Below are 21,675 nucleotides of genomic sequence, written 5' to 3'. Positions count from 1 at the left end.
GGAACCGGAATCGAATTTCGAACTTCCTAAGCGGATTTCTCGAGGAAACGAAAGCTTAACAGAAGCGGTAAATCGCAAATTAGAGGGTCTTAGAGAAGGAATTCGGCTAAAATCTCGTCAGCTCATTGCGTAGTAATGAGTCTCGTCCGTTTGCCCGTTTACAATCAAATTAGCCTACAATTTTGTCCAAATCCTGCAGTGCCCGAGCTACTTTCATTTCACATGTCTTATCTGGTCCCGATCGAGATTCAGATGATTTGAGCCGAAAATCGTCTGCCAACAAGTAATCAAAAATAGAAAAACACGAAAAGGGTTGCAACACGAGGACATCCCAGGGGGTCACCCATCCAAGTACTGCTCTCGCCCAAGAATGCTTAACTTCGGAGTTCTGATGGGATCCGCTGCATTAGTGCTGGTATGATCGAACCCGACATTGAGTGGGATGTTTCTTCTTATATCCCTCGAGTACGTGTGGAGCGGGCGGCGATGTACAACACGCGGCACTGCTCTCGTCCAATCATAACCATGAAGTTAAGCGTTCTGGCACGATGGCAGAGCTAGGATGGGTGACCTCCCTAGGAAGACCTCGTGTCGCGACCGTTTACGGAAATAATGGATAAAACAGTCGAAATAATTTTTTTTAATGAGTTAACCGTCTCCGGAGTAATCTGCGTCATACCCTTCCGCAAAGAACCGGCTCAGGACAACAAAAATCGATAAATGTTCCCAGAAAATAGAAAAAAAGATAAGAAGAAGGAAATAACGAATGTAAAGCTATTATTATGCTTGGGATACGATAAAATGGAACCGGAATCGAATTTCGAACTTCCTAAGCGGATTTCTCGAGGAAACGAAAGCTTAAGAGAAGCGGTAATCGCAAATTAGAGGGTTTTAGAGAAGGAATTCGGCTAAAATCTCGTCAGCTCATTGCGTAGAAATAAGTCTCGTCCGTTTGCCCGTTTACAATCAAATTAGCCTACAATTTTGTCCAAATCCGGCAGTGCCCGAGCTACTTTCATTTCACATGTCTTATCTGGTCACGATCGAGATTCAGATGATTTGAGCCGAAAATCGTCTGTCAACAAGTAATCAAAAATAGAAAAACACGAAAAAGGGTGCAAAACGAGGACTTCCCAGGGGGTCACCCACCCTAGTACTGCTCTCGCCCAAGCACGCTTAACTTCGGAGTTCTGATGGGATCCGGTGCATTAGTGCTGGTATGATCGCACCCGACATTGAGTGGGATATTTATTTTTATATCCCTCGAGTACGTGTGGAGCGGGCGGCGATGGACAACACGCGGCACTGCTCTCGCCCAATCATAACCATGAAGTTAAGCGTTCTGGCGCGATGGCAGAGCTAGGATGGGTGACCTCCCTAGGAAGACCTCGTGTCGCGATCGTTTACGTAAATTATGAAAAAAACAGTCGAAATAATTGTTTTTAATGAGTTAACCGTCTCCGGAGTAATCTGCGTCATACCCTTCCGCACAGAACCGGCTCAGGACAACAAAAATCGATAAATGTTCCCAGAAAATAGAAAAAAAAATAAGAAAAGGAAATAAAGAATGTAATGCTATTATTATGCCTGGGATACGATAAAATGGAACCGGAATCGAATTTCGAACTTCCTAAGCGGATTTCTCGAGGAAACGAAAGCTCAACAGAAGCGGTAAATCGCAAATTAGAGGGTTTTAGAGAAGGAATTCGGCTAAAATCTCGTCAGCTCATTGCGTAGAAATAAGTCTTGTCCGTTTGCCCGTTTACAATCAAATTAGCCTACAATTTTGTCCAAATCCGGCAGTGCCCGAGCTACTTTCATTTCACATGTCTTATCTGGTCCCGATCGAGATTCAGATGATTTGAGCCGAAAATCTTCTGTCAACAAGTAATCAAAAATAGAAAAACACGAAAAAGGGTGCAACACGAGGACTTCCCAGGGGGTCACCCACCCTAGTACTGCTCTAGCCCAAGAACCCTTAACTTCGGAGTTCTTATGGGATCCGGTGCATTAGTGCTGGTATGATCGCACCCGACATTGAGTGGGATATTTATTCTTATATCCCTCGAGTACGTGTGGAGCGGGCGGCGATGGACAACACGCGGCACTGCTCTCGCCCAATCATAACCATGAAGTTAAGCGTTCTGGCGCGATGGCAGAGGTAGGATGGGTGACCTCCCTGGGAAGACCTAGTGTCGCGATCGTTCACGTAAATTATGGATAAAACAGTCGAAATAATTTTTTTTAATGAGTTAACCGTCTCCGGAGTAATCTGCGTCATACCCTTCCGCACAGAACCGGCTCACGACAACAAAAATCGATAAACGTTCCCAGAAAATAGAAAAAAAAATAAGAAGAAGGAAATAACGAATGTAAAGCTATTATTATGCCTGGGATACGATAAAATGGAACCGGAATCGAATTTCGAACTTCCTAAGCGGATTTCTCAAGGAAACGAAAGCTTAACAGAAGCGGTAAATCGCAAATTAGAGGCTCTTAGAGAAGGAATTCGGCTGAAATCTCGTCAGCACATTGCGTAGTAATGAATCTCGTCCGTTGCTCGTTTACAATCAAATTAGCCCACAATTTTGTCCAAATCCGGCAGTGCCCGAGCTACTTTCATTTCACATGTTTTATCTGGTGCCGATCGAGATTCAGATGATTTGAGCCGAAAATCGTCTGTCAACAAGTAATCAAAAATAGAAAAACACGAAAAGGGGTGAAACACGAGGACAACCTAGGGTTAAATAACGATGTAAAGCTATTATTATGCCTGGGATACGATAAAATGGAACTGGAATCGAATTTCGAACTTCCTAAGCGGATTTCTCGAGGAAACGAAAGCTTAACAGAAGCGGTAAATCGCAAATTAGAGGGTCTTAGAGAAGGAATTCGGCTAAAATCTCGTCAGCTCATTGCGTAGTAATGAGTCTCGTCCGTTTGCCCGTTTACAATCAAATTAGCCTACAATTTTGTCCAAATCCGGCAGTGCCCGAGCTACTTTCATTTCACATGTCTTATCTGGTCCCGATCGAGATTCAGATGATTTGAGCCGAAAATCGTTTGTCAACAAGTAATCAAAAATAGAAAAACACGAAAAAGTGTGCAACACGAGGACTTTCCAGGGGGTCACCCTTCCTAGTACTGCTCTCGCCCAAGCACGCTTAACTTCGGAGTTCTGTTGGGATCCGGTGCATTATTGCTGGTATGTTCGCACCCGACATTGAGTGAGATGTTTATTCTTATATCCCTCGTGTACGTGTGGAGCGGGCGGCGATGGACAACACGCGGCACTGCTCTCGCCCAATCATAACCATGAAGTTAAGCGTTCATGCGCGATGGCAGAGCTAGGATGGGTGACCTCCCTGGGAAGACCTCGTGTCGCGACCGGTTACGTAAATTATGGTTAAAACAGTCGAAATAATTGTTTTTAATGAGTTAACCGTCTCCGGAGTAATCTGTGTCATACCCATCCGCACAGAACCGGCTCACGACAACAAAAATCGATAAATGTTCCCAGAAAATAGAAAAAAAGATAAGAAGAAGGAAATAACGAATGTAAAGCTATTATTATGCTTGGGATACGATAAAATGGAACCGGAATCGAATTTCGAACTTCCTAAGCTGATTTCTCGAGGAAACGAAAGCTTAACAGAAGCGTTTAATCGCAAATTAGAGGATCTTAGAGAAGGAATTCGGCTAAAATCTCGTCAGCTCATTGCGTAGTAATGAGTCTCGTCCGTTTTCCCGTTTACAATCAAATAAGCCTACAATTTTGTCCAAATTCGGCAGTGCCCAAGCTACTTTCATTTCACATATCTTATTTGGTCCCGATCGAGATTCAGATGATTTGAGCCGTAAATCGTCTGTCAACAAGTAATCAAAAATAGAAAAACCCGAAAAGGGGTGCAACACGAGGACTTCCTAGGAGGTCACCCATCCTAGTACTGCTCTCGCCCAAGCACGCTTGACTTCGGAGTTCTGATGGGATCCGGTGCATTAGTGCTGGTATGATCGCACCCGACATTGAGTGGGATGTTTATTCTTATATCCCTCGAGTACGTGTGGAGTAGGTGGCGATGGACAACACGCGGCACTGCTCTCGCCCAATCAGAACCACGAAGTTAAGCATTCTGGCGCGATGGCAGAGGTAAAATGGGTGACCTCCCTGGAAAGACCTCGTGTCGCGATCGTTTACGTAAATTATGGATAAAACAGTCGAAATAATTGTTTTTAATTAGTTAACCATCTCCGGAGTAATCTGCGTCATACCCTTCCGCACAGAACCGGCGCACGACAACAAAAATCGATAAATGTTCCCAGAAAATAGAAAAAAATAAGAAGAAGGAAATAACTAATGTAAAGCTATTATTATGCCTGGGATACGATAAAATGGAACCGGAATCGAATTTCGAACTTCCTAAGAGGATTTCTCGAGGAAACGAAAGCTTAACAGAAGCGGTAAATCGCAAATTAGAGGGTCTTAAAGAAGGAATTCGGCTAAAATCTCGTCAGCTCCATTGCGTAGTAATGAGTCTCGTCCGTTTGCCCGTTTACAATCAAATTAGTCTACAATTTTGTCCAAATCCGGCAGTGCCCGAGATACTTTCATTTCACATGTCTTATTTGGTCCCGATCGAGATTCAGATGATTTGAGCCGAAAATCGTCTGTCAACAAGTAATCAAAAAAAGAAAAACACGAAAAAAGGTGCAACACGAGGACTTCCCAGTCGGTCACCCATCCAAGTACTGCTCTCGCCCAAGCACGCTTAACTTCGGAGTTCTAATGGGATCCGGTGCATTAGTGCTTGTATGATCGCACCCGACATTGAGTGGGATGTTTATTCTTATATCCCTCGAGTACGTGTGGAGCGGGCGGCGATGGACAACACGCGGCACTGCTCTCGCCCAATCATAACCATGAAGTTAAGCGTTCTGGCGCGATGGCAGAGCTAGGATGGGTGACCTCCCTGGGAAGACCTCGTGTCGCGATCGTTTAGGTAAATTATGTATAAAACAGTCGAAATAATTGTTTTTAATGAATTAACCGTCTCCGGAGTAATCTGCGTCATACCCTTCCGCACAGAACCGGCTCACGACAACAAAATTCGAAAAATGTTCCCGGAAAATAGAAAAAAAATAAGAAGGAAATAACGAATGTAAAGCTATTATTATGCTTGGGATACGATAAAATGGAACCGGAATCGAATTTCGAACTTCCTAAGCGGATTTCTCGAGGAAACGAAAACTTAACAGAAGCGTTAAATCGCAAATTAGAGGGTCTTAGAGAAGGAATTCGGCTAAAATCTCGTCAGCTCATTGCGTAGTAATGAGTCTCGTCCGTTTGCTCGTTTACAATCAAATTAGCCAACAATTTTGTCCAAATCCGGCAGTGCCCGAGCTACTTTCATTTCACATGTCTTATCTGGTCCCGATCGAGATTCAGATGATTTGAGCCGAAAATCGTCTGTCAACAAGTAATCAAAAATAGAAAAACACGAAAAGGGGTGCAACACGAGGACTTCCCAGGAGGTCAGCCATCCTAGTACTGCTCTCGCCCAAGCACGCTTAACTTCGGAGTTCTGATGGGATCCGGTGGATTAGTGCTGGTATGATCGCACCCGACATTGAGTGGGATGTTTATTCTTATATCCCTCGAGTACGTGTGGAGCGGGCGGCGATGGACAACACGCGGCACTGCTCTCGCCCAATCATAAACATGAAGTTAAGCGTTCTAGCGCGAAGGCAGAGCTAGGATGGGTGACCTCCCTGGGAAGACCTCGTGTCGCGACCGTTTACGTAAATTATGGATAAAACAGTCGAAATAATTGTTTTTAATGAGTTAACCGTCTCCGGAGTAATCTGCGTCATACCCTTCCGCACAGAACCGGCTCACGACAACAAAAATCGATAAATGTTCCCAGAAAATAGAAAAAAAATAAGAAGAAGGAAAATAACGAATGTAAAGCTATTATTATGCCTGGGATACGATAAAATGGAACCGGAATCGAATTTCGAACTTCCTAAGCGGATTTCTCGAGGAAACGAAAGCTTAACAGAAGCGTTAAATCGCAAATTAGTGGGTCTTAGAGAAGGAATTCGGCTAAAATCTCGTCAGCTCATTGCGTAGTAATGAGTCTAGTCCGTTTGCCCGTTTACAATCAAATTAGCCTACAATTTTGTCCAAATCCGGCAGTGCCCGAGCTACTTTCATTTCACATGTTTTATCTGGTCCCGATCGAGATTCAGATGATTTGAGCCGAAAATCGTCTTCAACAAGTAATCAAAAATAGAAAAACACGAAAAATAGTGCAACACGAGGACATCCCAGGGGGTCACCCATCCTAGTACTGCAATCGCCCAAGCACGCTTAACTTCGGAGTTCTGATAGGATCCGATGCATTAGTGCTGGTATGATCGCACCCGACATTGAGTGGGATGTTTATTCTTATATCCCTCGAGTACATGTGGAGCGGGCGGCGATAGACAACACGCGGCACTTCTTTCGCCCAATCATAACCAAGAAGTTAAGCGTTTTGGCGCGATGGCAGAGCTAGGATGGGTGACCTCCCTGGGAAGACCTCGTGTCGCGACCGTTTACGTAAATTATGGATAAAACAGTCGAAATAATTGTTTTTAATGAGTTAACCGTCTCAGGAGTAATCTGCGTCATACCCTTCCGCACAGAACCGGCTCACGACAACAAAAATGATAAATGTTCCCAGAAAATAGAAAAAAAATAAGAAGAAGGAAATAACGAATGTAAAGCTATTATTATGCCTGAGATACGATAAAATGGAACCGGAATCGAATTTCGAACTTCCTAAGCGGATTTCTCGAGGAAACGAAAGCTTAACAGAAGCGGTAAATCGCAAATTAGAGGGTTTTAGAGAAGGAATTCGGCTAAAATCTCGTCAGCTCATTGCGTAGAAATAAGTCTCGTCCGTTTGCCCGTTTACAATCAAATTAGCCTACAATTTTGTCCAAATCCGGCAGTGCCCAAGCTACTTTCATTTCACATGTCTTATCTGGTCCCGATAGAGATTCAGATGATTTGAGCCGAAAATCGTCTGTCAACAAGTAATCAAAAATAGAAAAACACGAAAAAGGGTGCAACACGAGGACTTCCCAGGGGGTCACCCACCCTAGTACTGCTCTCGCCCAAGAACCCTTAACTTCGGAGTTCTTATGGGAGCCGGTGCATTAGTGCTGGTATGATCGCACCCGACATTGAGTGGGATATTTATTCTTATATCCCTCGAGTACGTGTGGAGCGGGCGGCGATGGACAACACGCGGCACTGCTCTCGCCCAATCTTAACCATGAAGTTAAGCGTTCTGGCGCGATGGCAGAGGTAGGATGGGTGACCTCCCTGGGAAGACCTAGTGTCGCGATCGTTTACGTAAATTATGGATAAAACAGTAGAAATAATTGTTTTTAATGAGTTAACCGTCTCCGGAGTAATCTGCGTCATACCCTTCCGCACAGAACCGGCTCACGACAACAAAAATCGATAAATGTTCCCGGAAAATAGAAAAATAATAAGAAGAAGGAAATAACGAATGTAAAGCTATTATTATACCTGGGATACGATAAAATGGAACCGGAATCGAATTTCGAACTTCCTAAGCGGATTTCTCAAGGAAACGAAAGCTTAACAGAAGCGGTAAATCGCAAATTAGAGGCTCTTAGAGATAGAATTCGGCTGAAATCTCGTCAGCACATTGCGTAGTAATGACTCTCGTCCGTTGCTCGTTTACAATCAAATTAGCCCACAATTTTGTCCAAATCCGGCAGTGCCCGAGCTACTTTCATTTCACATGTTTTATCTGGTCCCGATCGAGATTCAGATGATTTGAGCCGAAAATCGTCTGTCAACAAGTAATCAAAAATATAAAAACACGAAAAGGGGTGAAACACGAGGACAACCTAGGGTTAAATAACGATGTAAAGCTATTATTATGCCTGGGATACGATAAAATGGAACTGGAAACGAATTTCGAACTTCCTAAGCGGATTTCTCGAGGAAACGAAAGCTTAACAGAAGCGGTAAATCGCAAATTAAAGGGTCTTAGAGGAGGAATTCGGCTAAAATCTCGTCAGCTCATTGCGTAGTAATGAGTCTCGTCCGTTTGCCCGTTTACAATCAAATTAGCCTACAATTTTGTCCAAATCCGGCAGTGCCCGAGTTACTTTCATTTCACATGTCTTATCTGGTCCCGATCGAGATTCAGATGATTTGAGCCGAAAATCGTTTGTCAACAAGTAATCAAAAATAGAAAAACACGAAAAAGTGTGCAACACGAGGACTTTCCAGGGGGTCACCCTTCCTAGTACTGCTCTCGCCCAAGCACGCTTAACTTCGGAGTTCTGTTGGGATCCGGTGCATTAGTGCTGGTATGATCGCACCCGACATTGAGTGAGATGTTTATTCTTATATCCCTCGAGTACGTGTGGAGCGGGCGGCGATGGACAACACGCGGCACTGCTCTCGCCCAATCATAACCATGAAGTTAAGCGTTCTGGCGCGATGGCAGAGCTAGGATGGGTGACCTCCCTAGGAAGACCTCGTGTCGCGACCGGTTACGTAAATTATGGTTAAACCAGTCGAAATAAATGTTTTTAATGAGTTAACCGTCTCCGGAGTAATCTGCGTCATACCCTTCCGCACAGAACCGGCTCAGGACAACAAAAATCGATAAATGTTCCCAGAAAATAGAAAAAAAAATAAGAAGAAGGAAATAACGAATGTAAAGCTATTATTATGCCTGGGATACGATAAAATGGAACCGGAATCGAATTTCGAACTTCCAAAGCGGATTTCTCGAGGAAACAAAAGCTTAACAGAAGCGTTAAATCGCAAATCAGAGGGTCTTAGAGAAGGAATTCGGCTAAAATCTCGTCAGCTCATTGCGTAGTAATGAGTCTCGTCCGTTTTCCCGTTTACAATCAAATTAGCCTACAATTTTGTCCAAATTCGGCAGTGCCCGAGCTACTTTCATTTCACATATCTTATTTGGTCCCGATCGAGATTCAGATGATTTGAGCCGAAAATCGTCTGTTAACAAGTAATCAAAAATAGGAAAACACGAAAAGGGGTGCAACACAAGGACTTCCCAGGGGGTCACCCATCCTAGTAGTGCTCTCGCCCAAGCACGTTTAACTTCGGAGTTTTAATGGGATCTGGTGGATTAGTGCTGGTAAAATCGCACCCGACATTGAGTGGGATGTTTATTCTTATATCCCTCGAGTACGTGTAAAGCGGGCGGCGATGGACAACACGCGGCACTGCTCTCGCCCAATCATAACCATGAAGTTAAGCGTTCTTGCGCGATGGCAGAGCTAGGATGGGTGACCTCCCTGGGAAGATCTCGTGTCGCGATCGTTTACGTAAATTATGGATAAAACAGTCGAAATAATTGTTTTTAATGAGTTAACCATCTCCGGAGTAATCTGCGTCATACCCTTCCGCACAGAACCGGCTCACGACAACAAAAATCGATAAATGTTCCAAGAAAATTGAAAAAAAAATAAGAAAAAGGAAAATAACGAATGTAAAGCTATTATTATGCCTGGGATACGATAAAATGGAACCGGAATCGAATTTCGAACTTCCTAAGCGGATTTCTCGAGGAAACGAAAGCTTAACAGAAGCGTTAAATCGCAAATTAGAGGGTCTTAGAGCAGGAATTCGGCTAAAATCTCGTCAGCTCATTGCGTAGTAATGAGTCTCGTCCGTTTGCTCGTTTACAATCAAATTAGCCTACAAATTTGTCCAAATCCGGCAGTGGCCGAGCTACTTTCATTTCACATGTCTTATCTGGTCCCGATCGAGATTCAGATGATTTGAGCCGTAAATCGTCTGTCAACAAGTAATCAAAAATAGAAAAACCCGAAAAGGGGTGCAACACGAGGACTTCCGAGGAGGTCACCCATCCTAGTACTGCTCTCGCCCAAGCACGCTTGACTTCGGAGTTCTGATGGGATCCGGTGCATTAGTGCTGGTATGATCGCACCCGACATTGAGTGGGATGTTTATTCTTATATCCCTCGAGTACGTGTGGAGCAGGTGGCGATGGACAACACGCGGCACTGCTCTCGCCCAATCAGAACCACGAAGTTAAGCATTCTGGCGCGATGGCAGAGGTAGGATGGGTGACCTCCCTGGAAAGACCTCGTGTCGCGATCGTTTACGTAAATTATGGATAAAACAGTCGAAATAATTGTTTTTAATTAGTTAACCATCTCCGGAGTAATCTGCGTCATACCCTTCCGCACAGAACCGGCGCACGACAACAAAAATCGATAAATGTTCCCAGAAAATAGAAAAAAAATAAGAAGAAGGAAATAACTAATGTAAAGCTATTATTATGCCTGGGATACGATAAAATGGAACCGGAATCGAATTTCGAACTTCCTAAGCGGATTTCTCGAGGAAACGAAAGCTTAACAGAAGCGGTAAATCGCAAATTAGAGGGTCTTAGAGAAGGAATTCGGCTAAAATCTCGTCAGCTCCATTGCGTAGTAATGAGTCTCGTCCGTTTGCCCGTTTACAATCAAATTAGCCTACAATTTTGTCCAAATCCGGCAGTGCCCGAGATACTTTCATTTCACATGTCTTATTTGGTCCCGATCGAGATTCAGATGATTTGAGCCGAAAATCGTCTGTCAACAAGTAATCAAAAATAGAAAAACACGAAAAAAGGTGCAACACGAGGACTTCCCAGTGGGTCACCAATCCTAGTACTGCTCTCGCCCAAGCACGCTTAACTTCGGAGTTCTAATGGGATCCGGTGCATTAGTGCTTGTATGATCGCACCCGACATTGAGTGGGATGTTTATTCTTATATCCCTCGAGTACGTGTGGAGCGGGCGGCGATGGACAACACGCGGCACTGCTCTCGCCCAATCATAACCATGAAGTTAAGCGTTCTGGCGCGATGGCAGAGCTAGGATGGGTGACCTCTCTGGGAAGACCTCGTGTCGCGATCGTTTACGTAAATTATGTATAAAACAGTCGAAATAATTGTTTTTAATGAGTTAACCGTCTCCGGAGTAATCTGCGTCATACCCTTCCGCACAGAACCGGCTCACGACAACAAAAATCGAAAAATGTTCCCGGAAAATAGAAAAAAAATAAGAAGAAGGAAATAACGAATGTAAAGCTATTATTATGCCTGGGATACGATAAAATGGAACCGGAATCGAATTTCGAACTTCCTAAGCGGATTTCTCGAGGAAACGAAAATTTAACAGAATCGTTAAATCGCAAATTAGAGGGTCTTAGAGAAGGAATTCGGCTAAAATCTCGTCAGCTCATTGCGTAGTAATGAGTCTCGTCCGTTTGCTCGTTTACAATCAAATTAGCCTACAATTTTGTCCAAATCCGGCAGTGCCCGAGCTACTTTCATTTCACATGTCTTATCTGGTCCCGATCGAGATTCAGATGATTTGAGGCGAAAATCGTCTGTCAACAAGTAATCAAAAATAGAAAAACACGAAAAAGGGTGCAACACGAGGACTTCCCAGGGGATCACCCATCCTAGTACTGCTCTCGCCCAAGCACGCTTAACTTCGGAGTTCTGATGGGATCCGGTGGATTAGTGCTGGTATGATCGCACCCGACATTGAGTGGGATGTTTATTCTTATATCCCTCGAGTACGTGTGGAGCGAGCGGCGATGGACAATCACGCGGCACTGCTCTCGCCCAATCATAACCAGGAAGTTAAGCGTTCTGGCGCGATGGCAGAGCTAGGATGGGTGACCTCCCTGGGAAGACCTCGTGTCGCGACCGTTTACGTAAATTATGGATAAAACAGTCGAAATAATTGTTTTTAATGAGTTAACCGTCTCCGGAGTAATCTGCGTCATACCCTTCTGCACAGAACCGGCTCACGACAACAAAAATCGATAAATGTTCCCAGAAAATAGAAAAAAAAATAAGAAGAAGGAAATAACGAATGTAAAGCTATTATTATGCCTCGGATACGATAAAATGGAACCGGAATCGAATTTCGAACTTTCTAAGCGGATTTCTCGAGGAAACGAAAGTTTAACAGAAGCGTTAAATCGCAAATTAGAGGGTCTTAGAGAAGGAATTCGGCTAAAATCTCGTCAGCTCATTGCGTAGAATGAGTCTCGTCCGTTTGCCCGTTTACAAACAAATTAGCCAACAATTTTGTCCAAATCGGGCAGTGCCCGAGCTACTTTCATTTCAAATGTTTGATCTAGTCCCGATCGAGATTCAGATGATTTGAGCCGAAAATCATCTATCAACAAGTAATCAAAAATAGAAAAACAGGAAAAAGGTTGTGCAACACTAGGACTTCCCAGGGGGTCACCCATCCTAGTACTGCTCTCGCCCAAGCACGCTTAAATTCAGAGTTCTGATGGGATCCGGTGCATTAGTGCTAGTATGATCGCACCCAATTGAGTGGGATGTTTATTCTTATATCCCTCGAGTACGTGTGGAGCAGGCGGCGATGGACAACACGTGGCACTGCTCTCGCCCAATCATAACCATGAAGTTAAGCGTTCTGGCGCGATGGCAGAGCTAGGATGGGTGACCTCCCTGGGAAGACCTCGTGTCGCGACCGTTTACGTAAATTATGGATAAAACAGTCGAAATAATTGTTTTTAATGAGTTAACCGTCTCCGGAGTAATCTGCGTCATACCCTTCTGCACAGAACCGGCTCACGACAACAAAAATCGATAAATGTTCCCAGAAAATAGAAAAAAAAATAAGAAGAAGGAAATAACGAATGTAAAGCTATTATTATGCCTCGGATACGATAAAATGGAACCGGAATCGAATTTCGAACTTCCTAAGCGGATTTCTCGAGGAAACGAAAGCTTAACAGAAGCGTTAAATCGCAAATTAGAGGGTCTTAGAGAAGGAATTCGGCTAAAATCTCGTCAGCTCATTGCGTAGAATGAGTCTCGTCCGTTTGCCCGTTTACAAACAAATTAGCCAACAATTTTGTCCAAATCGGGCAGTGCCCGAGCTACTTTCATTTCAAATGTTTGATCTAGTCCCGATCGAGATTCAGATGATTTGAGCCGAAAATCATCTATCAACAAGTAATCAAAAATAGAAAAACAGGAAAAAGGTTGTGCAACACTAGGACTTCCCAGGGGGTCACCCATCCTAGTACTGCTCTCGCCCAAGCACGCTTAAATTCAGAGTTCTGATGGGATCCGGTGCATTAGTGCTAGTATGATCGCACCCAATTGAGTGGGATGTTTATTCTTATATCCCTCGAGTACGTGTGGAGCAGGCGGCGATGGACAACACGTGGCACTGCTCTCGCCCAATCATAACCATGAAGTTAAGCGTTCTGGCGCGATGGCAGAGCTAGGATGGGTGACCTCCCTGGGAAGACCTCCTGTCGTGAATGTTTACGTAAATTATGGATAAAATAGTCGAAATAATTGTTTTTAATAAGTTAACCGTCTCCGGAGTAATCTGCGTCATACCCTTCGGCACAGAACCGGCTCACGACAACAAAAATCGATAAATGTTCCCAGAAAATAGAAAAAAAAATAAGAAGAAGAAATAACGAATGTAAAGCTATTATTATGCCTGGCATACGATAAAATGGAACCGGAATCGAATTTTGAACTTCCTAAGCGGATTTCTCGAGGAAACGAAAGCTTAACAGAAACGTTAAATCGCAAATTAGAGTGTCTTTAGAGAAGGAATTCGGCTAAAATCTCGTCAGCTCATTTCGTAGTAATGAGTCTCGTCCGTTTGCCCGTTTACAATCAAATTAGCCTACAATTTTGTCCAAATCCGGTAGTGCCCGAGCTACTTTCATTTCACATGTTTTATCTGGTCCCGATCGAGATTCAGATGATTTGAGACGAAAATCGTCTGTCAACAAGTAATCAAAAATAGAAAAACACGAAAAATGGTGCAACATGAGGACTTCCCAGGGGGTCACCTATCCTAGTACTGCTCTCGCCCAAGCACGCTTAACTTCGGAGTTCTGATGGGATCCGGTGCATTAGTGCTGGTATGATCGCACCCGACATTGAGTGGGATGTTTATTCTTATATCCCTCGTGTACGTGTGGAGCGAGCGGCGATGGACAACACGCGGCACTGCTCTCGCCCAATCATAACCACGAAGTTAAGCGTTCTGGCGCGATGGCAGAGGTAGGATGGGTGACCTCCCTGGGAAGACCTCGTGTCGCGATCGTTTACGTAAATTATGGATAAAACAGTCGAAATAATTGTTTTTAATTAGTTAACCATCTCCGGAGTAATCTGCGTCATACCCTTCCGCACAGAACCGGCTCACGACAACAAAAATCGATAAATGTTCCCAGAAAATAGAAAAAAAAATAAGAAGAAGGAAATAACGAATGTAAAGCTATTATTATGCCTGGGATACGATAAAATGGAACCGGAATCGAATTTCGAACTTCCTAAGCGGATTTCTCGAGGAAACGAAAGCTTAACAGAAGGGGTAAATCGCAAATTAGAGGGTCTTAGAGAAGGAATTCGGCTAAAATCTCGTCAGATCATTGCGTAGTAATGAGTCTCGTCCGTTTGCCCGTTTACAATCAAATTAGCCTACAATTTTGTCCAAATCCGGCAGTGCCCGAGCTACTTTCATTTCACATGTCTTATCTGGTCCCGATCGAGATTCAGATGATTTGAGCCGAAAATCGTCTGTCAACAAGTAATCAAAAATAGAAAAACACGAAAAGGGTGCAACACGAGGGACTTCCCAGGGGGTCACCCATCCTAGTACTGCTCTCGCCCAAGCACGCTTAACTTCGGAGTTCTGATGGGATCCGGTGCATTAGTGCTGGTATGATCGCACCCGACATTGAGTGGGATGTTTATTCTTATATCCCTCGAGTACGTGTGGAGCGGGCGGCGATGGACAACACGCGGCACTGCTCTCGCCCAATCATAACCATGAAGTTAAGCGTTCTGGCGCGATGGCAGAGCTAGGATGGGTGACCTCCCTGGGAAGACCTCGTGTCGCGATCGTTTACGTAAATTATGGATAAAACAGTCGAAATAATTGTTTTTAATGAGTTAACCGTCTCCGGAGTAATCTGCGTCATACCCTTCCGCACAGAACCGGCTCACGACAACAAAAATCGATAAATGTTCCCAGAAAATAGAAAAAAAAATAAGAAGAAGGAAATAACGAATGTAAAGCTATTATTATGCCTGGGATACGATAAAATGGAACCGGAATCGAATTTCGAACTTCCTAAGCGGATTTCTCGAGGAAACGAAAGCTTAACAGAAGCGTTAAATCGCAAGTTAGAGGGTCTTAGAGAAGGAATTCGGCTAAAATCTCGTGAGCTCATTGCGTAGTAATGAGTCTCGTCCGTTTGCCCGTTTACAATCAAATTAGCCTACAATTTTGTCCAAATCCGGCAGTGCCCGAGCTACTTTCATTTCACATGTCTTATCTGGTCCCGATCGAGATTCAGATGATTTGAGCCGAAAATCGTCTGTCAACAAGTAATCAAAAATAGAAAAACACGAAAAAGGGTGCAACACGAGGACTTCCCAGGGGGTCACTCATCCTAGTACTGCTCTCGCCCAAGCACGCTTAACTTCGGAGTTCTGATGGGATCCGGTGCATTAGTGCTAGTAAGATCGCACCCGACATTGAGTTGGATGTTTATTCTTATATCCCTCGTGTACGTGTGGAGCGGGCGGCGATGGACAACACGCGGCACTGCTCTCGCCCAATCATAACCAAGAAGTTAAGCGTTCTGGCGCGATGGCAGAGCTAGGATGGGTGACCTCCCTGGGAAGACCTCGTGTCGCGACCGTTTACGTAAATTATGGATAAAACAGTCGAAATAATTGTTTTTAATTAGTTAACCGTCTCCGGAGTAATCTGCGTCATACCCTTCCGCACAGAACCGGCTCACGACAACAAAAATCGATAAATGTTCCCAGAAAATAGAAAAAAAATAAGAAGAAGGAAATAACGAATGTAAAGCTATTATTATGCCTGGGATACGATAAAATGGAACCGGAATCGAATTTCGAACTTCCTAAGCGGATTTCTCGAGGAAACGAAAGCTTAACAGAAGCGTTAAATCGCAAATTAGAGGGTCTTAGAGAAGGAATTCGGCTAAAATCTCGTCAGCTCATTGCGTAGTAATGAGTCTCGTCCGTTTGCCCGTTTACAATCAAATTAGCCTACAATTTTGTCCAAATCCGGCAGTGCCCGAGCTACTTTCATTTCACATGTCTTATCTGGTCCCGATCGAGATTCAGATGATTTGAGCCGAAAATCGTCTGTCAACAAGTAATCAAAAATAGAAAAACACGAAAAAGGGTGCAACACGAGGACTTCCCAGGGGGTCACCCATCCTAGTACTGCTCTCGCCCAAGCACGCTTAACTTCGGAGTTCTGATGGGATCCGGTGCATTAGTGCTAGTAATGATCGCACCCGACATTGAGTGGGATGTTTATTCTTATATCCCTCGATGTACGTGTGGAGCGGGCGGCGATGGACAACACGCGGCACTGCTCTCGCCCAATCATAACCATGAAGTTAAGCGTTCTGGCGCGATGGCAGAGCTAGGATGGGTGACCTCCCTGGGAAGACCTCGTGTCGCGACGTTTACGTAAATTATGGATAAAACAGTCGAAATAATTGTTTTTAATGAGTTAACCGTCTCCGGAGTAATCTGCGTCATACCCTTCCGCACAGAACCGGCTCACGACAACAAAAATCGATAAATGTTCCCAGAAAATAGAAAAAAAAATAAGAAGAAGGAAATAACGAATGTAAAGCTATTATTATGCCTGGGATACGATAAAATGGAACCGGAATCGAATTTCGAACTTCCTAAGCGGATTTCTCGAGGAAACGAAAGCTTAACAGAAGCGTTAAATCGCAAATTAGAGGGTCTTAGAGAAGGAATTCGGCTAAAATCTCGTCAGCTCATTGCGTAGTAATGAGTCTCGTCCGTTTGCCCGTTTACAATCAAATTAGCCTACAATTTTGTCCAAATCCGGCAGTGCCCGAGCTACTTTCATTTCACATGTCTTATCTGGTCCCGATCGAGATTCAGATGATTTGAGCCGAAAATCGTCTGTCAACAAGTAATCAAAAATAGAAAAACACGAAAAAGGGTGCAACACGAGGACTTCCCAGGGGGTCACCCATCCTAGTACTGCTCTCGCCCAAGCACGCTTAACTTCGGAGTTCTGATGGGATCCGGTGCATTAGTGCTGGTATGATCGCACCCGACATTGAGTGGGATGTTTATTCTTATATCCCTCGTGTACGTGTGGAGCGGGCGGCGATGGACAACACGCGGCACTGCTCTCGCCCAATCATAACCATGAAGTTAAGCGTTCTGGCGCGATGGCAGAGCTAGGATGGGTGACCTCCCTGGGAAGACCTCGTGTCGCGACCGTTTACGTAAATTATGGATAAAACAGTCGAAATAATTGTTTTTAATGAGTTAACCGTCTCCGGAGTAATCTGCGTCATACCCTTCCGCACAGAACCGGCTCACGACAACAAAAATCGATAAATGTTCCCAGAAAATAGAAAAAAAAATAAGAAGAAGGAAATAACGAATGTAAAGCTATTATTATGCCTGGATACGATAAAATGGAACCGGAATCGAATTTCGAACTTCCTAAGCGGATTTCTCGAGGAAACGAAAGCTTAACAGAAGCGGTAAATCGCAAATTAGAGGGTCTTAGAGAAGGAATTCGGCTAAAATCTCGTAGCTCATTGCGTAGTAATGAGTCTCGTCCGTTTGCCCGTTTACAATCAAATTAGCCTACAATTTTGTCCAAATCCGGCAGTGCCCGAGCTACTTTCATTTCACATGTCTTATCTGGTCCCGATCGAGATTCAGATGATTTGAGCCGAAAATCGTCTGTCAACAAGTAATCAAAAATAGAAAAACACGAAAAAGGGTGCAACACGAGGACTTCCCAGGGGGTCACCCATCCTAGTACTGCTCTCGCCCAAGCACGCTTAACTTCGGAGTTCTGATGGGATCCGGTGCATTAGTGCTGGTATGATCGCACCCGACATTGAGTTGGATGTTTATTCTTATATCCCTCGTGTACGTGTGGAGCGGGCGGCGATGGACAACACGCGGCACTGCTCTCGCCCAATCATAACCATGAAGTTAAGCGTTCTGGCGCGATGGCAGAGCTAGGATGGGTGACCTCCCTGGAAGACCTCGTGTCGCGACGTTTACGTAAATTATGGATAAAACAGTCGAAATAATTGTTTTAATGAGTTAACCGTCTCCGGAGTAATCTGCGTCATACCCTTCCGCACAGAACCGGCTCACGACAACAAAAATCGATAAATGTTCCCAGAAAATAGAAAAAAAAATAAGAAGAAGGAAATAACGAATGTAAAGCTATTATTATGCCTGGATACGATAAAATGGAACCGGAATCGAATTTCGAACTTCCTAAGCGGATTTCTCGAGGAAACGAAAGCTTAACAGAAGCGTTAAATCGCAAATTAGATGGGTCTTAGAGAAGGAATTCGGCTAAAATCTCGTCAGCTCATTGCGTAGTAATGAGTCTCGTCCGTTTGCCCGTTTACAATCAAATTAGCCTACAATTTTGTCCAAATCCGGCAGTGCCCGAGCTACTTTCATTTCACATGTCTTATCTGGTCCCGATCGAGATTCAGATGATTTGAGCCGAAAATCGTCTGTCAACAAGTAATCAAAAATAGAAAAACACGAAAAAGGGTGCAACACGAGGACTTCCCAGGGGGTCACCATCCTAGTACTGCTCTCGCCCAAGCACGCTTAACTTCGGAGTTCTGATGGGATCCGGTGCATTAGTGCTAGGTATGATCGCACCCGACATTGAGTGGGATGTTTATTCTTATATCCCTCGAGTACGTGTGGAGCGGGCGGCGATGGACAACACGCGGCACTGCTCTCGCCCAATCATAACCATGAAGTTAAGCGTTCTGGCGCGATGGCAGAGCTAGGATGGGTGACCTCCCTGGGAAGACCTCGTGTCGCGACCGTTTACGTAAATTATGGATAAAACAGTCGAAATAATTGTTTTTAATGAGTTAACCGTCTCCGGAGTAATCTGCGTCATACCCTTCCGCACAGAACCGGCTCACGACAACAAAAATCGATAAATGTTCCCAGAAAATAGAAAAAAAATAAGAAGAAGGAAATAACGAATGTAAAGCTATTATTATGCCTGGGATACGATAAAATGGAACCGGAATCGAATTTCGAACTTCCTAAGCGGATTTCTCGAGGAAACGAAAGCTTAACAGAAGCGGTAAATCGCAAATTAGAGGGTCTTAGAGAAGGAATTCGGCTAAAATCTCGTCAGCTCATTGCGTAGTAATGAGTCTCGTCCGTTTGCCCGTTTACAATCAAATTAGCCTACAATTTTGTCCAAATCCGGCAGTGCCCGAGCTACTTTCATTTCACATGTCTTATCTGGTCCCGATCGAGATTCAGATGATTTGAGCCGAAAATCGTCTGTCAACAAGTAATCAAAAATAGAAAAACACGAAAAAGGGTTGCAACACGAGGACTTCCCAGGGGTCACCCATCCTAGTACTGCTCTCGCCCAAGCACGCTTAACTTCGGAGTTCTGATGGGATCCGGTGCATTAGTGCTGGTATGATCGCACCCGACATTGAGTGGGATGTTTATTCTTATATCCCTCGAGTACGTGTGGAAGCGGGCGGCGCATGGACAACACGCGGCACTGCTCTCGCCCAATCATAACCATGAAGTTAAGCGTTTCTGGCGCAGATGGCAGAGCTAGGATGGGTGACCTCCCTGGGAAGACCTCGTGTCGCGACGTTTACGTAAATTATGGAATAAAACAGTCGAAATAATTGTTTTTAATGAGTTAACCGTCTCCGGAGTAATCTGCGTCATACCCTTCCGCACAGAACGGCGCACGACAACACAAATCGATAAATGTTCCCAGAAAATAGAAAAAAATAATAAGAAGGAAATAAACGAATGTAAAGCTATATATGCCTGGCATACGATTAAAATGGAACCGGAATCGAATTTTCGAACTTCCTAAGCGGATTTTCGCGAGGAAACGAAAGCTTAACAGAAGCGGTAAATCGCAAGTTAGAGGGTCTTAGGAAGGAATTCGGCTAAAATCTCGTCAGCTCATTGCGTAGTAATGAGTCTCGCCGTTTGCCCGTTTACAATCAAATTAGCCTACAATTTTGTCCAAATCCGGCAGTGCCCGAGCTACTTTCATTTCACATGTCTTATTTGGTCCCGATCGAGATTCAGATGATTTGAGCCGAAAATCGTCTGTCAACAAGTAATCAAAATAGAAAAACACGAAAAAGGGTTGGTTGCAACACGAGGACTTCCCAGGGGGTCACTCATCCTAGTACTGCTCTCGCCCAAGCACGCTTAACTTCGGAGTTCTGATGGGATCCGGTGCATTAGTGCTAGTAAGATCGCACCCGACATTGAGTTGGGATGTTTATTCTTATATCCCTCGTGTACTGTGGAGCGTGGCGGCGAGGACAACACGCGGCACTGCTCTCGCCATCATAACCATGAAGTTAAAGCGTCTGGCGCGATGGCAGAGCTAGATGGGTGACCTCCTGGGAAGACCTCGTGTCGCGACCGTTTACGTAAATTATGGATAAAACAGTCGAAATAATTGTTTTTTAATGAGTTAACCGTCTCCGGAGTAATCTGCGTCATACCCTTCCGCACAGAACCGGCTCACGACAACAAAAATCGATAAATGTTCCCAGAAAATAGAAAAAAAATAAAGAAGAAGGAAATAACGAATGTAAAGCTATTATTATGCCTCGGATACGATAAAATGGAACCGGAATCGAATTTCGAACATCCTAAGCGGATTTCTCGAGGAAACGAAAGCTTAACAGAAGCGTTTAAATCGCAAATTAGTGGGTCTTAGAGAAGGAATTCGGCTAAAATCCGTCAGCTCATTGCGTAGTAATGAGTCTCGTCGTTGCCCGTTACAATAAATTAGCCTACAATTTTGTCCAAATCCGGCAGTGCCCGAGCTACTTCATTTCACATGTTTTATCTGGTCCCGATCGAGATTCAGATGATTTGGAGCCGAAAATCGTCTGTCTACAAGTAATCAAAAATAGAAAAACACGAATAAGGGTGCAACACGAGGACTTCAAGGGGGGTCACCCATTCTAGTACTGCTCTCGCCCAAGCACGCTTAACTTCGGAGTTCTGATGGGATCCGGTGCATTAGTGCTGGTATGATCGCACCCGACATTGAGTGGGATGTTTATTCTTTATCCCTCGAGTACGTGTGGAGCGGGCGGCGATGGACAACACGCGGCACTGCTCTCGCCCAATCATAACCAAGAAGTTAAGCGTTCTGGCGCGATGGCAGAGCTAGGATGGGTGACCTCCCTGGGAAGACCTCGTGTCGCGACCGTTTACGTAAATTATGGATAAAACAGTCGAAATAATTGTTTTTAATGAGTTAACCGTCTCCGGAGTAATCTGCGTCATACCCTTCCGCACAGAACCGGCTCACGACAACAAAAATCGATAAATGTTCCCAGAAAATAGAAAAAAAATAAGAAGAAGGAAATAACGAATGTAAAGCTATTATTATGCCTGGATACGATAAATGGAACCGGAATCGAATTTCGAACTTCCTAAGCGGATTTCTCGAGGAAACGAAAGC

The 21,675-nt window shown here is 44.3% G+C and overlaps 25 non-coding genes and 1 pseudogene across 25 annotated transcripts; all 26 read right to left on the bottom strand.

Annotated features, from left to right (window-relative positions):
• Positions 1 to 310: 310 nt before the first annotated feature.
• LOC142510636 (5S ribosomal RNA) lies at positions 311 to 429 on the bottom strand (annotated as a pseudogene).
• Positions 430 to 1,112: 683 nt separating this feature from the next.
• LOC142509077 (5S ribosomal RNA) lies at positions 1,113 to 1,231 on the bottom strand. The gene has a single exon (XR_012807265.1). It is a non-coding gene; the product is annotated as a 5S ribosomal RNA (ribosomal RNA).
• Positions 1,232 to 1,914: 683 nt separating this feature from the next.
• Positions 1,915 to 2,033, bottom strand: LOC142515278 (5S ribosomal RNA). Its single transcript, XR_012811132.1, has one exon. It is a non-coding gene; the product is annotated as a 5S ribosomal RNA (ribosomal RNA).
• A 1,067-nt stretch (positions 2,034 to 3,100) lies between these two features.
• LOC142508317 (5S ribosomal RNA) lies at positions 3,101 to 3,219 on the bottom strand. Its single transcript, XR_012806537.1, has one exon. It is a non-coding gene; the product is annotated as a 5S ribosomal RNA (ribosomal RNA).
• Positions 3,220 to 3,903: 684 nt separating this feature from the next.
• Positions 3,904 to 4,022, bottom strand: LOC142509354 (5S ribosomal RNA). The gene has a single exon (XR_012807532.1). It is a non-coding gene; the product is annotated as a 5S ribosomal RNA (ribosomal RNA).
• Positions 4,023 to 4,705: 683 nt separating this feature from the next.
• Positions 4,706 to 4,824, bottom strand: LOC142515177 (5S ribosomal RNA). Its single transcript, XR_012811034.1, has one exon. It is a non-coding gene; the product is annotated as a 5S ribosomal RNA (ribosomal RNA).
• A 680-nt stretch (positions 4,825 to 5,504) lies between these two features.
• On the bottom strand, positions 5,505 to 5,623 carry LOC142510804 (5S ribosomal RNA). The gene has a single exon (XR_012808681.1). It is a non-coding gene; the product is annotated as a 5S ribosomal RNA (ribosomal RNA).
• Positions 5,624 to 6,306: 683 nt separating this feature from the next.
• LOC142509465 (5S ribosomal RNA) lies at positions 6,307 to 6,425 on the bottom strand. The gene has a single exon (XR_012807637.1). It is a non-coding gene; the product is annotated as a 5S ribosomal RNA (ribosomal RNA).
• A 682-nt stretch (positions 6,426 to 7,107) lies between these two features.
• On the bottom strand, positions 7,108 to 7,226 carry LOC142515825 (5S ribosomal RNA). The gene has a single exon (XR_012811649.1). It is a non-coding gene; the product is annotated as a 5S ribosomal RNA (ribosomal RNA).
• Positions 7,227 to 8,292: 1,066 nt separating this feature from the next.
• On the bottom strand, positions 8,293 to 8,411 carry LOC142515901 (5S ribosomal RNA). The gene has a single exon (XR_012811721.1). It is a non-coding gene; the product is annotated as a 5S ribosomal RNA (ribosomal RNA).
• A 684-nt stretch (positions 8,412 to 9,095) lies between these two features.
• Positions 9,096 to 9,214, bottom strand: LOC142509112 (5S ribosomal RNA). Its single transcript, XR_012807300.1, has one exon. It is a non-coding gene; the product is annotated as a 5S ribosomal RNA (ribosomal RNA).
• Positions 9,215 to 9,899: 685 nt separating this feature from the next.
• LOC142510272 (5S ribosomal RNA) lies at positions 9,900 to 10,018 on the bottom strand. The gene has a single exon (XR_012808395.1). It is a non-coding gene; the product is annotated as a 5S ribosomal RNA (ribosomal RNA).
• Positions 10,019 to 10,702: 684 nt separating this feature from the next.
• LOC142506491 (5S ribosomal RNA) lies at positions 10,703 to 10,821 on the bottom strand. The gene has a single exon (XR_012804782.1). It is a non-coding gene; the product is annotated as a 5S ribosomal RNA (ribosomal RNA).
• A 683-nt stretch (positions 10,822 to 11,504) lies between these two features.
• On the bottom strand, positions 11,505 to 11,623 carry LOC142512468 (5S ribosomal RNA). Its single transcript, XR_012808844.1, has one exon. It is a non-coding gene; the product is annotated as a 5S ribosomal RNA (ribosomal RNA).
• Positions 11,624 to 12,309: 686 nt separating this feature from the next.
• On the bottom strand, positions 12,310 to 12,428 carry LOC142507893 (5S ribosomal RNA). The gene has a single exon (XR_012806132.1). It is a non-coding gene; the product is annotated as a 5S ribosomal RNA (ribosomal RNA).
• A 683-nt stretch (positions 12,429 to 13,111) lies between these two features.
• Positions 13,112 to 13,230, bottom strand: LOC142507892 (5S ribosomal RNA). Its single transcript, XR_012806131.1, has one exon. It is a non-coding gene; the product is annotated as a 5S ribosomal RNA (ribosomal RNA).
• A 682-nt stretch (positions 13,231 to 13,912) lies between these two features.
• On the bottom strand, positions 13,913 to 14,031 carry LOC142515514 (5S ribosomal RNA). Its single transcript, XR_012811357.1, has one exon. It is a non-coding gene; the product is annotated as a 5S ribosomal RNA (ribosomal RNA).
• Positions 14,032 to 14,714: 683 nt separating this feature from the next.
• LOC142510367 (5S ribosomal RNA) lies at positions 14,715 to 14,834 on the bottom strand. Its single transcript, XR_012808483.1, has one exon. It is a non-coding gene; the product is annotated as a 5S ribosomal RNA (ribosomal RNA).
• A 684-nt stretch (positions 14,835 to 15,518) lies between these two features.
• On the bottom strand, positions 15,519 to 15,637 carry LOC142514690 (5S ribosomal RNA). The gene has a single exon (XR_012810573.1). It is a non-coding gene; the product is annotated as a 5S ribosomal RNA (ribosomal RNA).
• A 683-nt stretch (positions 15,638 to 16,320) lies between these two features.
• On the bottom strand, positions 16,321 to 16,440 carry LOC142514138 (5S ribosomal RNA). Its single transcript, XR_012810047.1, has one exon. It is a non-coding gene; the product is annotated as a 5S ribosomal RNA (ribosomal RNA).
• Positions 16,441 to 17,124: 684 nt separating this feature from the next.
• On the bottom strand, positions 17,125 to 17,243 carry LOC142515639 (5S ribosomal RNA). The gene has a single exon (XR_012811473.1). It is a non-coding gene; the product is annotated as a 5S ribosomal RNA (ribosomal RNA).
• Positions 17,244 to 17,925: 682 nt separating this feature from the next.
• Positions 17,926 to 18,044, bottom strand: LOC142515627 (5S ribosomal RNA). Its single transcript, XR_012811462.1, has one exon. It is a non-coding gene; the product is annotated as a 5S ribosomal RNA (ribosomal RNA).
• Positions 18,045 to 18,725: 681 nt separating this feature from the next.
• Positions 18,726 to 18,844, bottom strand: LOC142515428 (5S ribosomal RNA). Its single transcript, XR_012811274.1, has one exon. It is a non-coding gene; the product is annotated as a 5S ribosomal RNA (ribosomal RNA).
• A 684-nt stretch (positions 18,845 to 19,528) lies between these two features.
• LOC142513504 (5S ribosomal RNA) lies at positions 19,529 to 19,646 on the bottom strand. The gene has a single exon (XR_012809447.1). It is a non-coding gene; the product is annotated as a 5S ribosomal RNA (ribosomal RNA).
• Positions 19,647 to 20,335: 689 nt separating this feature from the next.
• LOC142516251 (5S ribosomal RNA) lies at positions 20,336 to 20,454 on the bottom strand. The gene has a single exon (XR_012812054.1). It is a non-coding gene; the product is annotated as a 5S ribosomal RNA (ribosomal RNA).
• Positions 20,455 to 21,131: 677 nt separating this feature from the next.
• LOC142513804 (5S ribosomal RNA) lies at positions 21,132 to 21,250 on the bottom strand. Its single transcript, XR_012809731.1, has one exon. It is a non-coding gene; the product is annotated as a 5S ribosomal RNA (ribosomal RNA).
• Positions 21,251 to 21,675: the final 425 nt, after the last annotated feature.

This window comes from Primulina tabacum, chromosome 10, assembly GCF_025594145.1.
Source record: "Primulina tabacum isolate GXHZ01 chromosome 10, ASM2559414v2, whole genome shotgun sequence".
NCBI classification, from domain to species: domain Eukaryota; kingdom Viridiplantae; phylum Streptophyta; class Magnoliopsida; order Lamiales; family Gesneriaceae; genus Primulina; species Primulina tabacum.
Note: the sequence above shows the minus strand (reverse complement) of the source record. Positions and strands in the feature narration are given on the sequence as shown.